Source organism: Schistocerca nitens, chromosome 2 (assembly GCF_023898315.1).
Source record: "Schistocerca nitens isolate TAMUIC-IGC-003100 chromosome 2, iqSchNite1.1, whole genome shotgun sequence".
Classification (NCBI taxonomy): domain Eukaryota; kingdom Metazoa; phylum Arthropoda; class Insecta; order Orthoptera; family Acrididae; genus Schistocerca; species Schistocerca nitens.
The window spans coordinates 13,448,359-13,463,079 of NC_064615.1; positions in this window are offsets into that span (position 1 = coordinate 13,448,359).

The window sequence follows — 14,721 nt, forward strand, 5'->3', positions numbered from 1 at the left end:
GTAGGCTGGGTTCATGAAATTGCCCAGGGCATAGTATGTGGGAGCAACCGCAGAAAATGTGACGAAGCCGACGAGAGGAGGCGGTCCGACCCTGTGGAACAGGCCGTAGTCAGCTTGGTAGGGCATCGGCTCGCAGATCACCAGGTCGAACGTGCGGTTCCTCATGCAGAAATGGTACAAAACTTAGTTAAGCTGGATGACGTAAATAACAAGTGAAATATATCAACATTATACTAGAGGGGAAATTTTTCCGGTAAACAGTCGAGGATAATTTGATGATGCGTTCTCGGAGTTCTAATAGTAAACTCCTCCGCAATTATCAACTTTTTTTTTTAAGTGCAATACCGCTGTCTGCTGTCTTCTCATGGGCTAACCAAAAACAAAGAAAATAAAAAAAAATGTTTACATTGCTCTACATAAGTGTCTATCTGTAAAGGTAACAACCTTTTCGGGAATGACCTGGACGTTTGTCCATTCACTTGCAACTCGTCGTTGCTGCAGTGAATTACACTACTGGCCATTAAAATTGCTACACCAAGAAGAAATGCAGATTATAAACGGGTATTCATTGGACAAAAATATTATACTAGAACCGACATGTGATTACATTTTCACTCTATTTCCATTCATAGATCCTGAGAAACCAGTACCCAAATGGCTCTGAGCACTATGGGACTTAACACCTGAGGTCATCAGTCCCCTAGAACTTAGAACTACTTAACCGTAACTAACCTAAGGACATCACACACATCCATGCCCAAGGCAGGATTCGAATCTACGACCGTAGCGGTCGCGCAGTTCCAGACTGAAGCGCCTAGAACCGCTCGATCACACAGACCGGTAAATCAGTACCCAGAACAACCGCCTCTGGCCGTAATAACGGCCTTGATACGCCTGGTCATTGAGTCAAACAGAGCTTGGATGGCGTGTACAGGTACAGCTGGCCATGCAGCTTCAACACTATACCACAGTTCATCAAGAGTAGTCACTGGCGTAATGTGACGAGCCAGTTGTTCGGCCACCACTGACCATACGGTTTTCAATTGGTGAGAGATCTGGAGAATGTGCTGGCCAGGGCAGCTGTCGAACATTTTCTGTATCCAGAAAGGCCCGTACAGGACCTGCAACATGCAGTCGTGCATTATCCTGCTGAAATGTAAAGTTCGTATGAAGGGCAAAGCCACGGGTCGTAACACATCTGAAACGTAACGTCCACTGTTCAAAGTGCCGTCAATGCGAAGAAGAGGTGACAGAGACGTGTAACTAATGGCACCCCATACCATCACGCCTGGTGATACGCCAGTATGGCGATGACGAATACACGCTTCCAATGTGCGTTCACCGCGATGTCGCCAAACACGGATGCGACCATCATGATGCTGTAAACAGAACCTGGATTCATCCGAAAAAATGACGTTCTGCCTTTCGTGCACCCAGGTTCGTCGTTGAGTACACCAAGGCAGGCGCTCCTGTCTGTGATGCAGCGTCAAGGGTAACCGCATCCATCGTCTCGGAGTTGCTCCATGCTGCTGCAAATGTCGTCGAACTGTTCGTGCAGATGGTTGTTGTCTTGCAAACGTCCTCATCTGTTGACTCAGGGATCGAGACGTGGCTGCACGATTCGTTACAGCCATGCGAATAAGATACCTGTCATCTCGACTGCTAGTGATACGAGGCCGTTGGGATGCAGCACGGCGTTCCGTATTACCCTCCTGAACCCACCTATTCCATATTCTGCTAACAGTCATTGGATCTCGACCAACGCGACCAGCAATGTCGCGATACGATAAACCGCAATCCGATAGGTTACAATCCGACCTTTATCAAAGTCTGAAACGTGATGGTACGCATTTCTCCTCCTTACACGAGGCATCACAATAACGTTTCACCAGGCAACGCGGTAACTGCTATTTGTGTGTGAGAAATCGGTTGGAAACGTTCCTCATGTCAGCACGTTGTAGGTGTCGGCATCGGCGCCAACCTTGTGTGAATGCTGTGAAAAGCTAATCATTTGCATATCGCAGCATCTTCTTCATGTCGGTTAAATTTCGCGTAGTACGTCATCTTCGTGGTGTATCAATTTTAATGGCCAGTAGTGTATGATGAACTGTTGCTAGCTGTGGATAGACGTCTGTTACATAACCTGTAAAATAACGTACACTTGTCGCCTAAAATCCACTCTCACACCCTCTGCTTCACGATTTTGTGTTCTGCTTTAGGACCACTTGTTTCAACTTCCGTCTTTTCGGTAGTTGTGCGATAATTCAAGGACGATCTTCCTCAGAGAAACTTTGTCGGAAGACGGTAATTCGCTGGTCTGTATGCCATATTCCGTTCCCGCGTCAGTTTTCACTGAATTTACGAAAGACAAAATCATCTTAGTAATTTTATAAAATATGATTGGGAACAGCAATCTTCTAGTGAATTAAGTCTCGAGCGCACAGTGATTTAATAAAAATATATTTTTTTTAAATTATAGTTGTAATAAATGAGCGTGTGATCAAGAATTTTTTTTTACTAATTTTAAAATCGTCTTAGGATTTCCCTTCACATAAACAGATAAATTTTATTTTTGATTCTTTTACACTGTAGTAACGCCCACCTTAAGTACTGGAGATAAGCAAACCACCTGCAATTAGACACACAGGGACCCTATCATGTCCCTGGGCGTTTCCTTTATGGGGATCTACGGAACACGACGAATAAATGAACGAATGGATGGAAGCTTCGTATTGCTCTTCTTGCGCTCGTTTTGGCTTCAGTTTTCTTTTTTCTCAACAATGCTTTGTTTTATTTAAATCTGAGACAATGACTTTCGAAGAAACTTTCTAATATGGCTATTGAACCATACAGGTTCTTCCTTTTCCACACTATCTTGTTCAGTATATAAATGTCGAAAGCTTATCGATAAATAGCTTTACTTTCACCCATTGACACAGCGTCATTCCATCTTTGACGTTAACTGCTCCGGAAGTCTCCAGCCTGTTTCTTTCTAAGCAGAAATACTTTCCTACTCATCTTAATATTATCACGTGGTCACTGAGAGACTTTGATCACTGATTTCCTCCCCTGCATTAGCAGCCAGGAGACATAAAGTTGCCTACGCCATTCTATTTTCTAAGAGCTCAAGATAATTTCTGAAATGTCTTCTGAAGAATGGAGTGGGGCTTCTGGAAGGTCAATTGCTGCAGTGACACTTGAAGAAATGGTACGCTTGAAGCCCCAGAGATTCAAAGGTGGTTAAGTAACAACATAAATAAATAACTAATTCATGGACTCACGATCGGAGAAATATAGAAAAAAGAAACAAATATGGCATTACGACTGTTACAGCTTTTTCGACATAAACAATTGTTATAACAATTTCCATAAACAAAACATGGTCATGTTATATGAAAATTATCGTTCTTTCACTTAGAGAGATTCTCACCTGATGAAATTCCGCGCAGCTGGCTCGCTCAGTTGAAGCTGAACCCTCGAGTGTCCCCGTCTCGGATATCTGGAAGAGTTTCCAGGGGTGGCTTGCCAGCCAAACCCACAAAGTCCTTTTTCAGTTTCGTAGTTCGAGATATGTCAATCTCTGTTAAATTCTCTTGGGAAGTCTGTGAAAGAAAATTTTAATGAAACAATAGTTGAGAGACGATTTAAACAGACATTCACAGATTATAGTGGCCAACAGGCTACCGATAACGTTAGGTGTAGCAGGTATGCAGGGACGAAAATATTAACACAAAACAGAGAAAACAGTATCGTCAAACCAGTTGAAATGATAACCTGAGATCCACTTCAACAACTGACCTGATGACCAGAAGAAGATAAGCGTTAACGGCTTGCTCCAGCCAGACCTGCTTCGAGGTACTAACCAACCTAAAAACATACTAATCGTAATCCATGAAGTCGTTTTTCAGTTTGCTAGTTTGACATATTTGAATCTCTGTTAGAGTTTCCTGGGAAGTCTCTGAAAGAATTGTACGGAATAATAGTAGAGACAAAATTTATTCGGACAGGCACAGATGATAATGTTGAACGTATTCTTGATGACATTAGGTTTAGCAACTACGTACAGATGAAAATAACAACATAAGAGACAACGATATTAGCATATCATTTGAAACGTTAAGAAAAAGCCATTACCACCCGAGTATGATGAGCCTTATAAGTGGTCGCATATTTCATCATTCCTTAGGACGGATACCGTGGTCGGTTCCACTCTATGATAGTCTGATGTTCGCTGAAACACCAAGACTTTGGAAATCACTTTGAATGATTATTTATTAGGGTCAGTGTTAGTGTCCTCTTTATGAAACAGTGGAAACAGCTAACGGAGGTGCAAGGAGCTGCAGAACTGGGAAAGCCTTCAAATAATTTTTACATGACGGCTAAAATCTTGCAGTGAGTCACTGGAATGTCTACAGGTTTTAAGAACATGTTACTCTCGGCGAGTAGATGGCCAGATGAATCTTTTCTCAAGTTGCAGAATTCGCTGTATTATTAATATTGAGCCTATAAATAAACTCGCCGTTGGTCGGCGGAATGTCGCCACAATGTATCAAATGCTTCTTTAATTCAGCGTAGAAGTTCCTCTTGAAGATGACAGAGGAGGAAATGGAAGGAACTAACATCAGGATTTAACGTCCTGTTGGCGACGAGTTAATTAAAGACGAACAAGTTACAAAGGAACCATTCAGGCATTCGTGATGCAGAGAACTTGAAACGTCCCCTTTTAACAAATTTTACACGACTGTGCTTAACCTGACGCACAATATTTTTTAGCGCAACGCAATCTGACTTTCCACACACAATATTTTGTTAACGCAACGCAATCTGACTTTCAAAATTCTCTACAAGAGAATGGCCCTGACTAACATTAAACTATACGTCTCACAAATCACTTACCTCACCAAAAATCTTCGCTGCTCAAGCTACTGCAATACAGCGAGCGCCACTACTGCCAGCTAAATAAAAGATTCAAACTATGGAAGGCACTAACTACTGATAGGGATAGTTAGCAAATGAAAGATATTAATAGAGAACAAACAATGTATTTACCTTGATATCATGACAAATTACAAAACTCCGCCATCTCTCTCCCCACATCCACCACTGCTGGCGGCTCACCTCCAACTGCGCAACGCTATGCGCTGTTCACAGCCAGCTGCCTAACACTACAATGGTTGAGTATTACAACAATGCAAAGCAGCCACAGACTGCACACGGCACAGCCGGAGTTTTTCATACTGAGGTGGCGTTACCAATAAAAAAAACCTAAACAGCCTACTTACATAGCCCCCATGCTCCCCACAAAAAATTTTACAAATTTTGTTGGGCAGTGGGCAACACATATTTGTTAAAATTTTTCATAATCGTAATTACAATAACAAAGAAATCAAATGCACACACTTATTGATACAATGTTGGTCAAAAGCTAAAATTTTCTCACAGTCCCTAAAGACAGTCCTGATCATTCATCACATTGCAGTGTTTTTCTCAAAGTCTGAGCAGTAAAAGACAATGCACACAGACGTAGTGGATTTCCATGCAGTCTTGAAGAAGTAGTGTTGTCCTTCCAACGGAAAGACAGTGCTGACTCTTGACATGCTGACAGGTAATGGGCCACAACAGAGCAAACCCACAACAGAGTCAGTCGAAGTTTTGAAGAGTATTGGTGTGTAGGTCATCACAGAGCAGACCCACTGTAGTCCTGGTAGAGATTACGGTATTGGTGAGTCAACAAAGACGCAGACCCACTGTAGTCCTTGTAGAAATAATGGTATTGGTGAGTCATCAAAGGTGCAGACCCACTGTAGTCCTTGTAGAGATGGCCAGCAGCCATCTGTTGTGACTGTGCAGGTGCACAATCACCATTGAAGAGTCTTGCGGATAATATAGCAAGTCCATAACCACCACTTGTGCACTCACAAAGTTTTTGGAATTGTCCTCAGAACCAGCAATGCTGTTATCCAGTCCCTTGCTGAATTATTAACACACGTGCAAGCACTATCAGTCCCTACTTCTCACATATTGTCCATATACTATGACCAATAGAAACGTGTGCAGTGAAATGTAACTTACAAGTTACTTAATTTGATGACCTGGTGTCAATTACAATTTTATAACATAAGAACACAATAATAAAGATACAAAACACATCATTCAAGAACATAACAATACAAATAACAGTTGCTGTAATAGGGGCTTTACAAAAGAATAGAAATAAACATATACATCAGTGTTACAAAAATAATGACATAAGTACATACATAAACATCAGAATAACTTTTGGAACATCAACATCACACATGAGCATTAAAACAGAACAGATAAATGTCTAAACATCTTTACAAAGTAAATAACATAGTATTTGAAAAATTATACAACATAAATCTTATTAGCTAAACACATAAAGACAGGAAAAACACAAATATAAAAGAGTACACAAACACATAGTGAGATAACACAATGGAAAGGACAGGGTTCGTTTTCAGTGTAACTTTTGGTACTGCAGTATTTTGTGAACAAAACCTTTTTTGTTCTTGGAGATCTCTCTTCGTTCATCATTATTCCCAAATGGTCCTATCTGTACCTCTTTTCTGTATTCTAACCATATTTCTTTCAAAATAATTATTTCTCATTGTACAATACTCATTTTGGCCCTATCTGTTTCTTGTGGCTTCTCAATGCATTTCTTCCAATTCATCATAGTTAGTTTCTTATATAGTCTACCCCCTCTTAAGCTAACTTAAATCTACTGAGCTCAGATGCTAAACTAAGGGACGAGGCAATGCAGCAGCACATAACAAATTAACACAAACAGCAATGACAAAAAAAACGCAGATTTGCGAAGCAAGCAGCATTAAGAAATTAGCAAAGCAATTGTAATATTACAACTAATCTAAGGCAATGTGCAACAAATAATAACAAGAAATCATTAGTAAAACTGGCTTAACAGAATAATACAAAGTCAAATTCAATAACACTATGCCTGGCAAACAGCAGCAACTGATACCTAAACATGACATAGCTCAAGCAGAAAAAATAGTACACTAAAGATAACAATGCAGATAAGGGAAATGTATAATCACATCTTAATGTCTAAGTAATTAAAGTGGTGCACCACAAAAACTAATTCTACAAAAAATTACTCAGTAGTTGAAAAGAAAATTATGTATGCAGTTCCTGGTATTAGTCCCTTCTTATTGTTCTTTCCATTCCAAGAGCTCCTTTTTCGAAGAATGTGGATTACAAAATTATTATTTAATAGATCTGCAGACAGAAAATATTTAAATTAGTACATCTATAAAATTTTATTTTAACCAGTGCTGCAGTGCAGCTAGAAACTAGATATTAAACAAAATGGGCAAAGCAAGGCGTGAAACGTCATTCACTAGCCATATGGCATTTCTCTCAATTAACACGACAATAGCCGTGAAATGTTTCTCATCGTTTTCAAGTTCGACCGTGTCGTTTTTGCGATGCTTTCTACAAAGGAACGTCAATAGCGATTATAATGGCCTCCCCTAATGGCTTTTTCTTCTACCTGTGCCGCTGGAAGGCTAATGGCCCCCTTTTTTTTTTGTTCGGGCGGCTGTCGCCCAGGTGGGTGCCCGCGACGCATTACGTGCAGGTGGTCACTTAACTTTCGTACGGAAATATTTACGACAGCAGTTTCCACTACAATGGCAGTCTTAAATATTTCACAGGTCAAGAATTAGCGTTGCAAATCTGTAAAAACAAAATCCCATGAATATAACAGTGTCCAAAAAATTTTCGTCGGCATTGTGATACATTCACGCATTTACACACATTTCATAATTCTAAAGGTACGATTCTCGGTTTTCAACATACGTCTTCACAAGGCAGAGTTCCTAACCGCTACTCATTACTCCTTACCTTATTACACATATACAAATTCGTCGACGCTTCTTCAGTACTTCATCATTAGATACATAGCATAATCAAATTCTTCATATAACATTAGCTTACTAATCATAAACATACCTCAACAACATAATACACATCGTCGTCGTAAAAAAATAACATCATAACACCTCAGTCAAATCTCAAAATCGTCGTAGCTTCCTCCAATAGTTTCAAAACCTAAAAAAAATTCTCTGCTCATTTCAAAAGTGTCATCTGCCTTAAACGTACTTTAAAATCATGATTCCATACCAAACACATCATTCAAAGCTCACATTGTATCACAATGGTTCCGAAAAAATATGAACAGTTTACAAAGCACAGACAAAATACAATTTCATACGTATGAAGTTATTCAACTGTGTAATTACGTAAACATCTGTCACTGACGTAGTAAAAAAAATGTTTGTCTCTCTCAGTTAAATGATCTGATAGCTGTGTAATACTGTGTTGGAGAAATATGGTACCGATGTGTAAAGTTGTATAAGCAAATACCATATTAGCTAGGGTTCCTTGTGGTTGCCACACACATGGTACACAAAGTAAGCGTGTACCCCCCTGAGGATTAATGTAATTATACCCTCAGGTGTTACAGATTACAGCAATGGAATGGAATGTATCACGGAAAACCTTCGTTGTAATTAAAAAATCTTTAAAAGTAAGTGTTTTAAGTATAAGATTAATCACTCAAATGCGTGTACTGTAGCGCTAAACTGTGCGTCTTGTCGCAACATAATCTCTGTGGAAGTGTCGTAGTTATCGTCCTCCGAAAGCTAAGTTCTGCAGAAGTCAATGTACTTACCTCATGCTAAACAAAAGTGAAATGCTTTGCGTATAGATATCTTAGTTATTACGCTTATTGTTGTGATGAAGAAAGTACTGTGCTGTGACGTATTGTTGTGCCACGGAAAAGGCTGTCTCATTGTAGCTATACAACAAAAGTTACTACTAAAACCTGTTTTACTTTCCAGAAGAATTCAGAAAAACTGTGCAGATATAAAACAGAAACACTGAAAAAGCAACATTGTAAATTGTCACTCATTAGTAGCATGGTGATAAAATCGTGTAGCTGTCAAATAAACTAACCACTGTGTCACCTGGTATCTCTCAGAAAGCACCTTGAATCCATAATGTATTTGCAAGTAAACCAAAATGTTGCATTAAAAAAAAAGCAGATTATCTTTCAATAAACGGTTTTACGTGTGAAATGTGGTGTAATCCTTTACTCTTCATAGTACGCAGACTTTCAACTGAAAAGCAATTGTCATGTTTTATACGTCGGTAAAGAATGCTGGAATTTTTCTCAAGGCTAGCGTCTTATGTTATTTTTCTCGGAGCCAGCGGGCGCACGCGGCTGCCTGCTGTGCGAGTCATTGTCTGTCTCTTTGTTGCCGCGCGCCGTTATTGGGATTAGGAGACCTAACTTCTACAAATTCACTCCGACGAGAAGGCCCTGCCCCGTTTGAATCCCGCCAGTTCTGATGCAATTCAGGTCTGTCGTTACGATCACATCGTCTGTCGTCATGTCGGTAGTTTCTGTGGTTTCTTTCTTGTCGGTTAAGTGGTGGAGAATTTCTCCCTGAATCGTAACTGCGCGCTGGACCGTTGCGTCTAAAGTTATTCTGTCCCTCGTAATAATAATTGTTTTGGTTCCCATATTGTCTGTTTCTCTGATTGTCTCTGTGATAGTCATTACCGCGGAGAGGTGATCTTTCCCTGTAATTATTACTACTCTGCCAACGGTTGTTATACGGGTGGTGTCTGTTTCGGTCACGATTTGTGTTGTGAGAATAGCCTTGTCGCGTCCAGTTATTATTTCTTTCATCGCGGAATTGCGACGGATGTGATCTGTAATTGTTGTGCTCGTGCGTTCCGCGATTGTCAGTGTCAATTTCCAGTTCTTGTAAGAGTCCTTGAAATGCTTCAATGTCGTCTTTGCAACGTCCTGCCAAAATAATGTGTCGCAAATGTTCAGGCAATTTGATTAAGCAAATGCGGATGAGTTCTGAGGGGCTGTATGGGTTTGACAGGTACTGATTCTTGTGCAACATGTCTTCAAAATATTTCACAAGACTGGAGAATTCAGATTGTTCGAAATGTTTCATCATTATGATGCCATGTTTTACTCGGTCTTGTGTGGTTTGAGACCAATATGCTGAGAGGAAGGCATGGTAAAATTCTCCTTCACTATGACAATCGTGAATGACCGAACGCATTCTTACAGCTGGTTCATTCTCTAAATAGCCACACATAAATTCTAATCTGTGTTCTAACGACCAGTTGGGGGGAAAACAATGAGAGAATTGATCGAGCCACGCTTGTGGATGAATGTCGTTGGCAGAATTCTTAAACGTTTTGAATTTATGTGTAGTAATGAACAGCTTATAGTCAAAATCATCGTGTCGGCGAGTAGCATATCGGTCATTGTTAGGTCGTGTCGGCCGTTCCATCTCAAAATTCGGTGCGCATTGCCAGTTTCTTTCATAACTTCCGAAATGCCCTGTGTTATTATTTTGTGGCTGTTCCGTATTTCTAAGTCCCTCTTCCCGTGTTGGGGCGCGAGTGTCCTCTGAAATACGTAATTCTTGTATTACCTGTGTCAGCTGATCTTGTACTTCGCGGATTTCTCTTTTGTACTGTGTATTGATTTGATTTTGATTTTGTTTGAATTTTCTAATTTGTTCATACTCTTCTGTGTCAGTGAAGGCTACAGGTCTTGTGCCATTCAGATCATCATCTACCTTTGTAGATAAGTTAGTGACCTGATCCGAAAGTTCGCCTACTTTCTCCAATAGTGAACACATTTCCTCAGTGTGTTTTTCTGAACCAAGTTTCAGAGTGTCCATTTGTGTTGAAATCGAATCTACTGTGTCCTTCAAGTTTTCCTGAGTTTTTGCAAGTTGCATAACCGAATCGGTAGATGCAACTGAGTCAAATTTAGCTTGCAAGGTCTCATGATTTTCATGAACAGTAGTTTGCAGTTCTTTTATGGCTGCTTCGTGATTCTGTAGTGCATTTTCATGACGCGAAAAAATAGGTTGGAAATGCTCACAAATTTGTGTTTTTACGTCATTACAGACTTTTTGACATTTCGATTCAATGTGATGTAACTCATTAGTTAAATCCTCACGTGTTTGTTCAAGTGTGGTGTCTAACTTTTTGAGATTTTGTTCCACTGTGTCTAACTTTCGAAGATTTTGTTCCATTGTGTCTAACTTTTGAAGCTTTTGTTGTGTTTGTCCCATTTGTTGTATTAATTGTAATAACAATGCACTGGTGTCTGGAACATGTTCCTCAGTGCTTTTCGGCAGTGAATTTGCACCGGAAACATTCACATTTTGACAAGCAGAAAATGTGTCTTGACTTATTTGAGAAAACGGTGAGGATCCAAAACCTGAATCTACAGTATTTGCGAGATCGTGTCGCGTCATTTCGGATTCCTGAGCCGAGCTATTGCCGACCGATCGATCGATAATGCTTCCCTCTTCACTAATTGTTTCACTGTCCACGCCATTGTTTGAAACCCGCTCCATTTCCCTATGCGCAATTACCAAATTACTACTATTAACATTAGTTAATTCATTATTCTGCGGCGCTAACATATTGCTTTCGTCTTCACTGTCATTTCTCAATTTACTTTGGAGCCTAGTGTTACGTTTTTCACACGCCATTATTGTCACAGTATTTCACACGACAACACAGAAAAACACAATTTGAAGAGCAAAAATAAGAGAACACATTAACATAACACTGAAAATAATATCTAGTTAATTGCAGCTGCGAAATACTTGGTGCAAATCTACATGCATGCCACAACTATTTTACTATACAACAATGAAAAACTACAACTACAATGGAGATTCTCTCTACAATTACGCGCTAGCAATAAACAAAATCTACACTAATTACACAAACTACAAGAAAAAAAATCAGAAGATTCCAGTGAGGTATCCTAGGCTAAGGGTCGACATATGAAACGTCCCCTTTTAACAAATTTTACAAGACTGTGCTTAACCTGACGCACAATATTTTTTAGCGCAACGCAATCTGACTTTCCACACACAATATTTTGTTAACGCAACGCAATCTGACTTTCAAAATTCTCTACAAGAGAATGGCCCTGACTAACATTAGACTATACGTCTCACAAATCACTTACCTCACCAAAAATCTTCGCTGCTCAAGCTACTGCAATACAGCGAGCGCCACTACTGCCAGCTAAATAAAAGATTCAAACTATGGAAGGCACTAACTACTGATAGGGATAGTTAGCAAATGAAAGATATTAATAGAGAACAAACAATGTATTTACCTTGATATCATGACAAATTACAAAACTCCGCCATCTCTCTCCCCACATCCACCACTGCTGGCGGCTCACCTCCAACTGCGCAACGCTATGCGCTGTTCACAGCCAGCTGCCTAACACTACAATGGTTGAGTATTACAACAATGCAAAGCAGCCACAGACTGCACACGGCACAGCCGGAGTTTTTCATACTGAGGTGGCGTTACCAATAAAAAAAACCTAAACAGCCTACTTACAAACTCTCTGAAAACATAAACCAGGATCGCCGGGCAAGGATTTAAACTATTGTCCTCCCTAATACGACTGCAATGCCTTTTCACTATGGCACCTCGCTCAGTGATACGCACTTATCAGGAAACTGGAGATGTGAAGGTATATGCGAGGGTAGTTTAATAAATAAGCCCCAAACAGCATTTTACAGCGATTAATGTACAGGGTGTCCCAGAAAACACCGATAATAGTATGTTTTGTGGGAAGGCAAACTGATCGGGTTTTAAGTAGGACCCCATATGAGGAAACGAAAGTATTGGGCACTGCTGGACCATCGACACCAATAAGTGTTTTCCAGTAATAAACGGTACTCTTAGAGGTACTTCTGCTATCGTACTCATCATTTAAATTCATTAAAAATAGTACCCGCAGATTTTACTTAATTGCAATCTTTCACTTATAAATTTCTACGTTACATTCAAAATTCGCAATTGCCGAGTGATAGGTGTGGTGTCACCGCCAGACACCACACTTGCTAGGTGGTAGCCTTTAAATCGGCCGCGGTCCGTTAGTATACGTCAGACCCGCGTGTCGCCACTGTCAGGATTGCAGACCGAGCGCCGCCACACGGCAGGTCTAGAGAGACGTCCTGGCACTCGCCCCAGTTGTACAGCCATCGTTGATAGCCATGGTTCACTGACAAATACGCTCTCATTTGCCGAGACGATAGTTAGCATAGCCTTCAGCTACTTCATTTGCTACGACCTAGCAAGGCGCCATAGCATTTGATATTATTTTATATTGTGGTTATAAGATGTACCGTCAAGAGAGATGTTCTACAATTGTGGATTAAAGTTAAGTATTACATCAACTATGTACTTTATTTGCTACTATCAATTCCTTTAACTGTTCCAGACCTCACGCCAATCAGCGTGTATTTAAACGCGTGCCTTTCGGCTATCTCCGAGTGGCGTGGCTGTCTTGCTACGCAACTACAATAGGAACCTTCGACCATTCGATTCATGTAAATATTCATATTGTCTACTGTAGACTCAGCAGTATTTGGCTTGTAATGCGACAGCTACTTATCCCAGCCCCTAGACAACGAAACCAGCCAAAACGTTTAATATTTCAACTATGCGTCTGAGGGTACGTAGTTGAGGGCCATCATTCATGTTTATTTGAAATCCCGCAATGTTCAATATCCTCATTCATTTTCTCTGTCTGTTCAACTTCTACCTGACCTACCGTTATGGCGTAGGTTTCTGTCGATTCTGATAAGAATAATTGTATCATTAAAATGATGTAGTAACTCACTCTCTACCCTAACATGCTATTCATGACGAAGCCTGCAACCGTCACATGATTTTCCGTCGCTGTTGATATTATCCTATATTCGGTTGACCAGATATCCTCATCTTGTTTCCATTTCATTTCAGTAGCACCCAACCTATATGTGGACTGCCACTTTACGTATCTGCTTGCATCTTCGCCGCTTTTCTCCTGTAGGTCTATGCGTAGTGTGTCACATAATATCCCCCAAATTCCAGAGATAAGAACTTTACTCAGGGTTTTCTCTTTTTTAATTGGTGTGCTTATTACAACAAGCAGTGAATTTTCAATGATTTCGACCAGCATTCTTCTTTTGTTTTGTGAGTTTAACTAATTCTTTTTAAGTACTTCTTAAGTGAGAGACAAAGGAAACACTATCACAATTCTCTGGACCATCTTGCTGCACGCGTTGCACTTAATTCCTAGTAGCGATTCATAAAAACTTACCTTGAGGGGTCTTGCAGGAAAGAAAGTGACCTCGTGACCCCTTTCAAGCAAAGCATTCGTTAATATGCGAAACTGCGTCTGGTGGCTGTGAGATGGCGTTGGAACCACCACCAGTATCTTCGAAGCAGAAATGTGTAGCATCGGTAGCAGCAGTATAACAACTGCTCTCAATAAGCATTCTGAAATCAGACAATATCAACATGCTTTCATACACAGTCCATAGTGTTTTGAAGAGGACTAAAATTGAGATAATTTTGTTAATCAAATACTTACAAAACCGCAGTGACTGCTCTGTGAACGTAGAGATGACAAATGCATGGATTAAAGATTATTTGCAATTCCAAGTCATTATTTATAATACAGAATTCAAATGCGAGATCTTTTCACAGTATCACAGAACGAAGTTTCAATTCCTTATACCTATCTTAGACGAACACCATGTGTATTATACGACAGATATTCCAGTGATCGCCTCCCATGGAAGCGGGCCCGGGGGTCGATTCCCG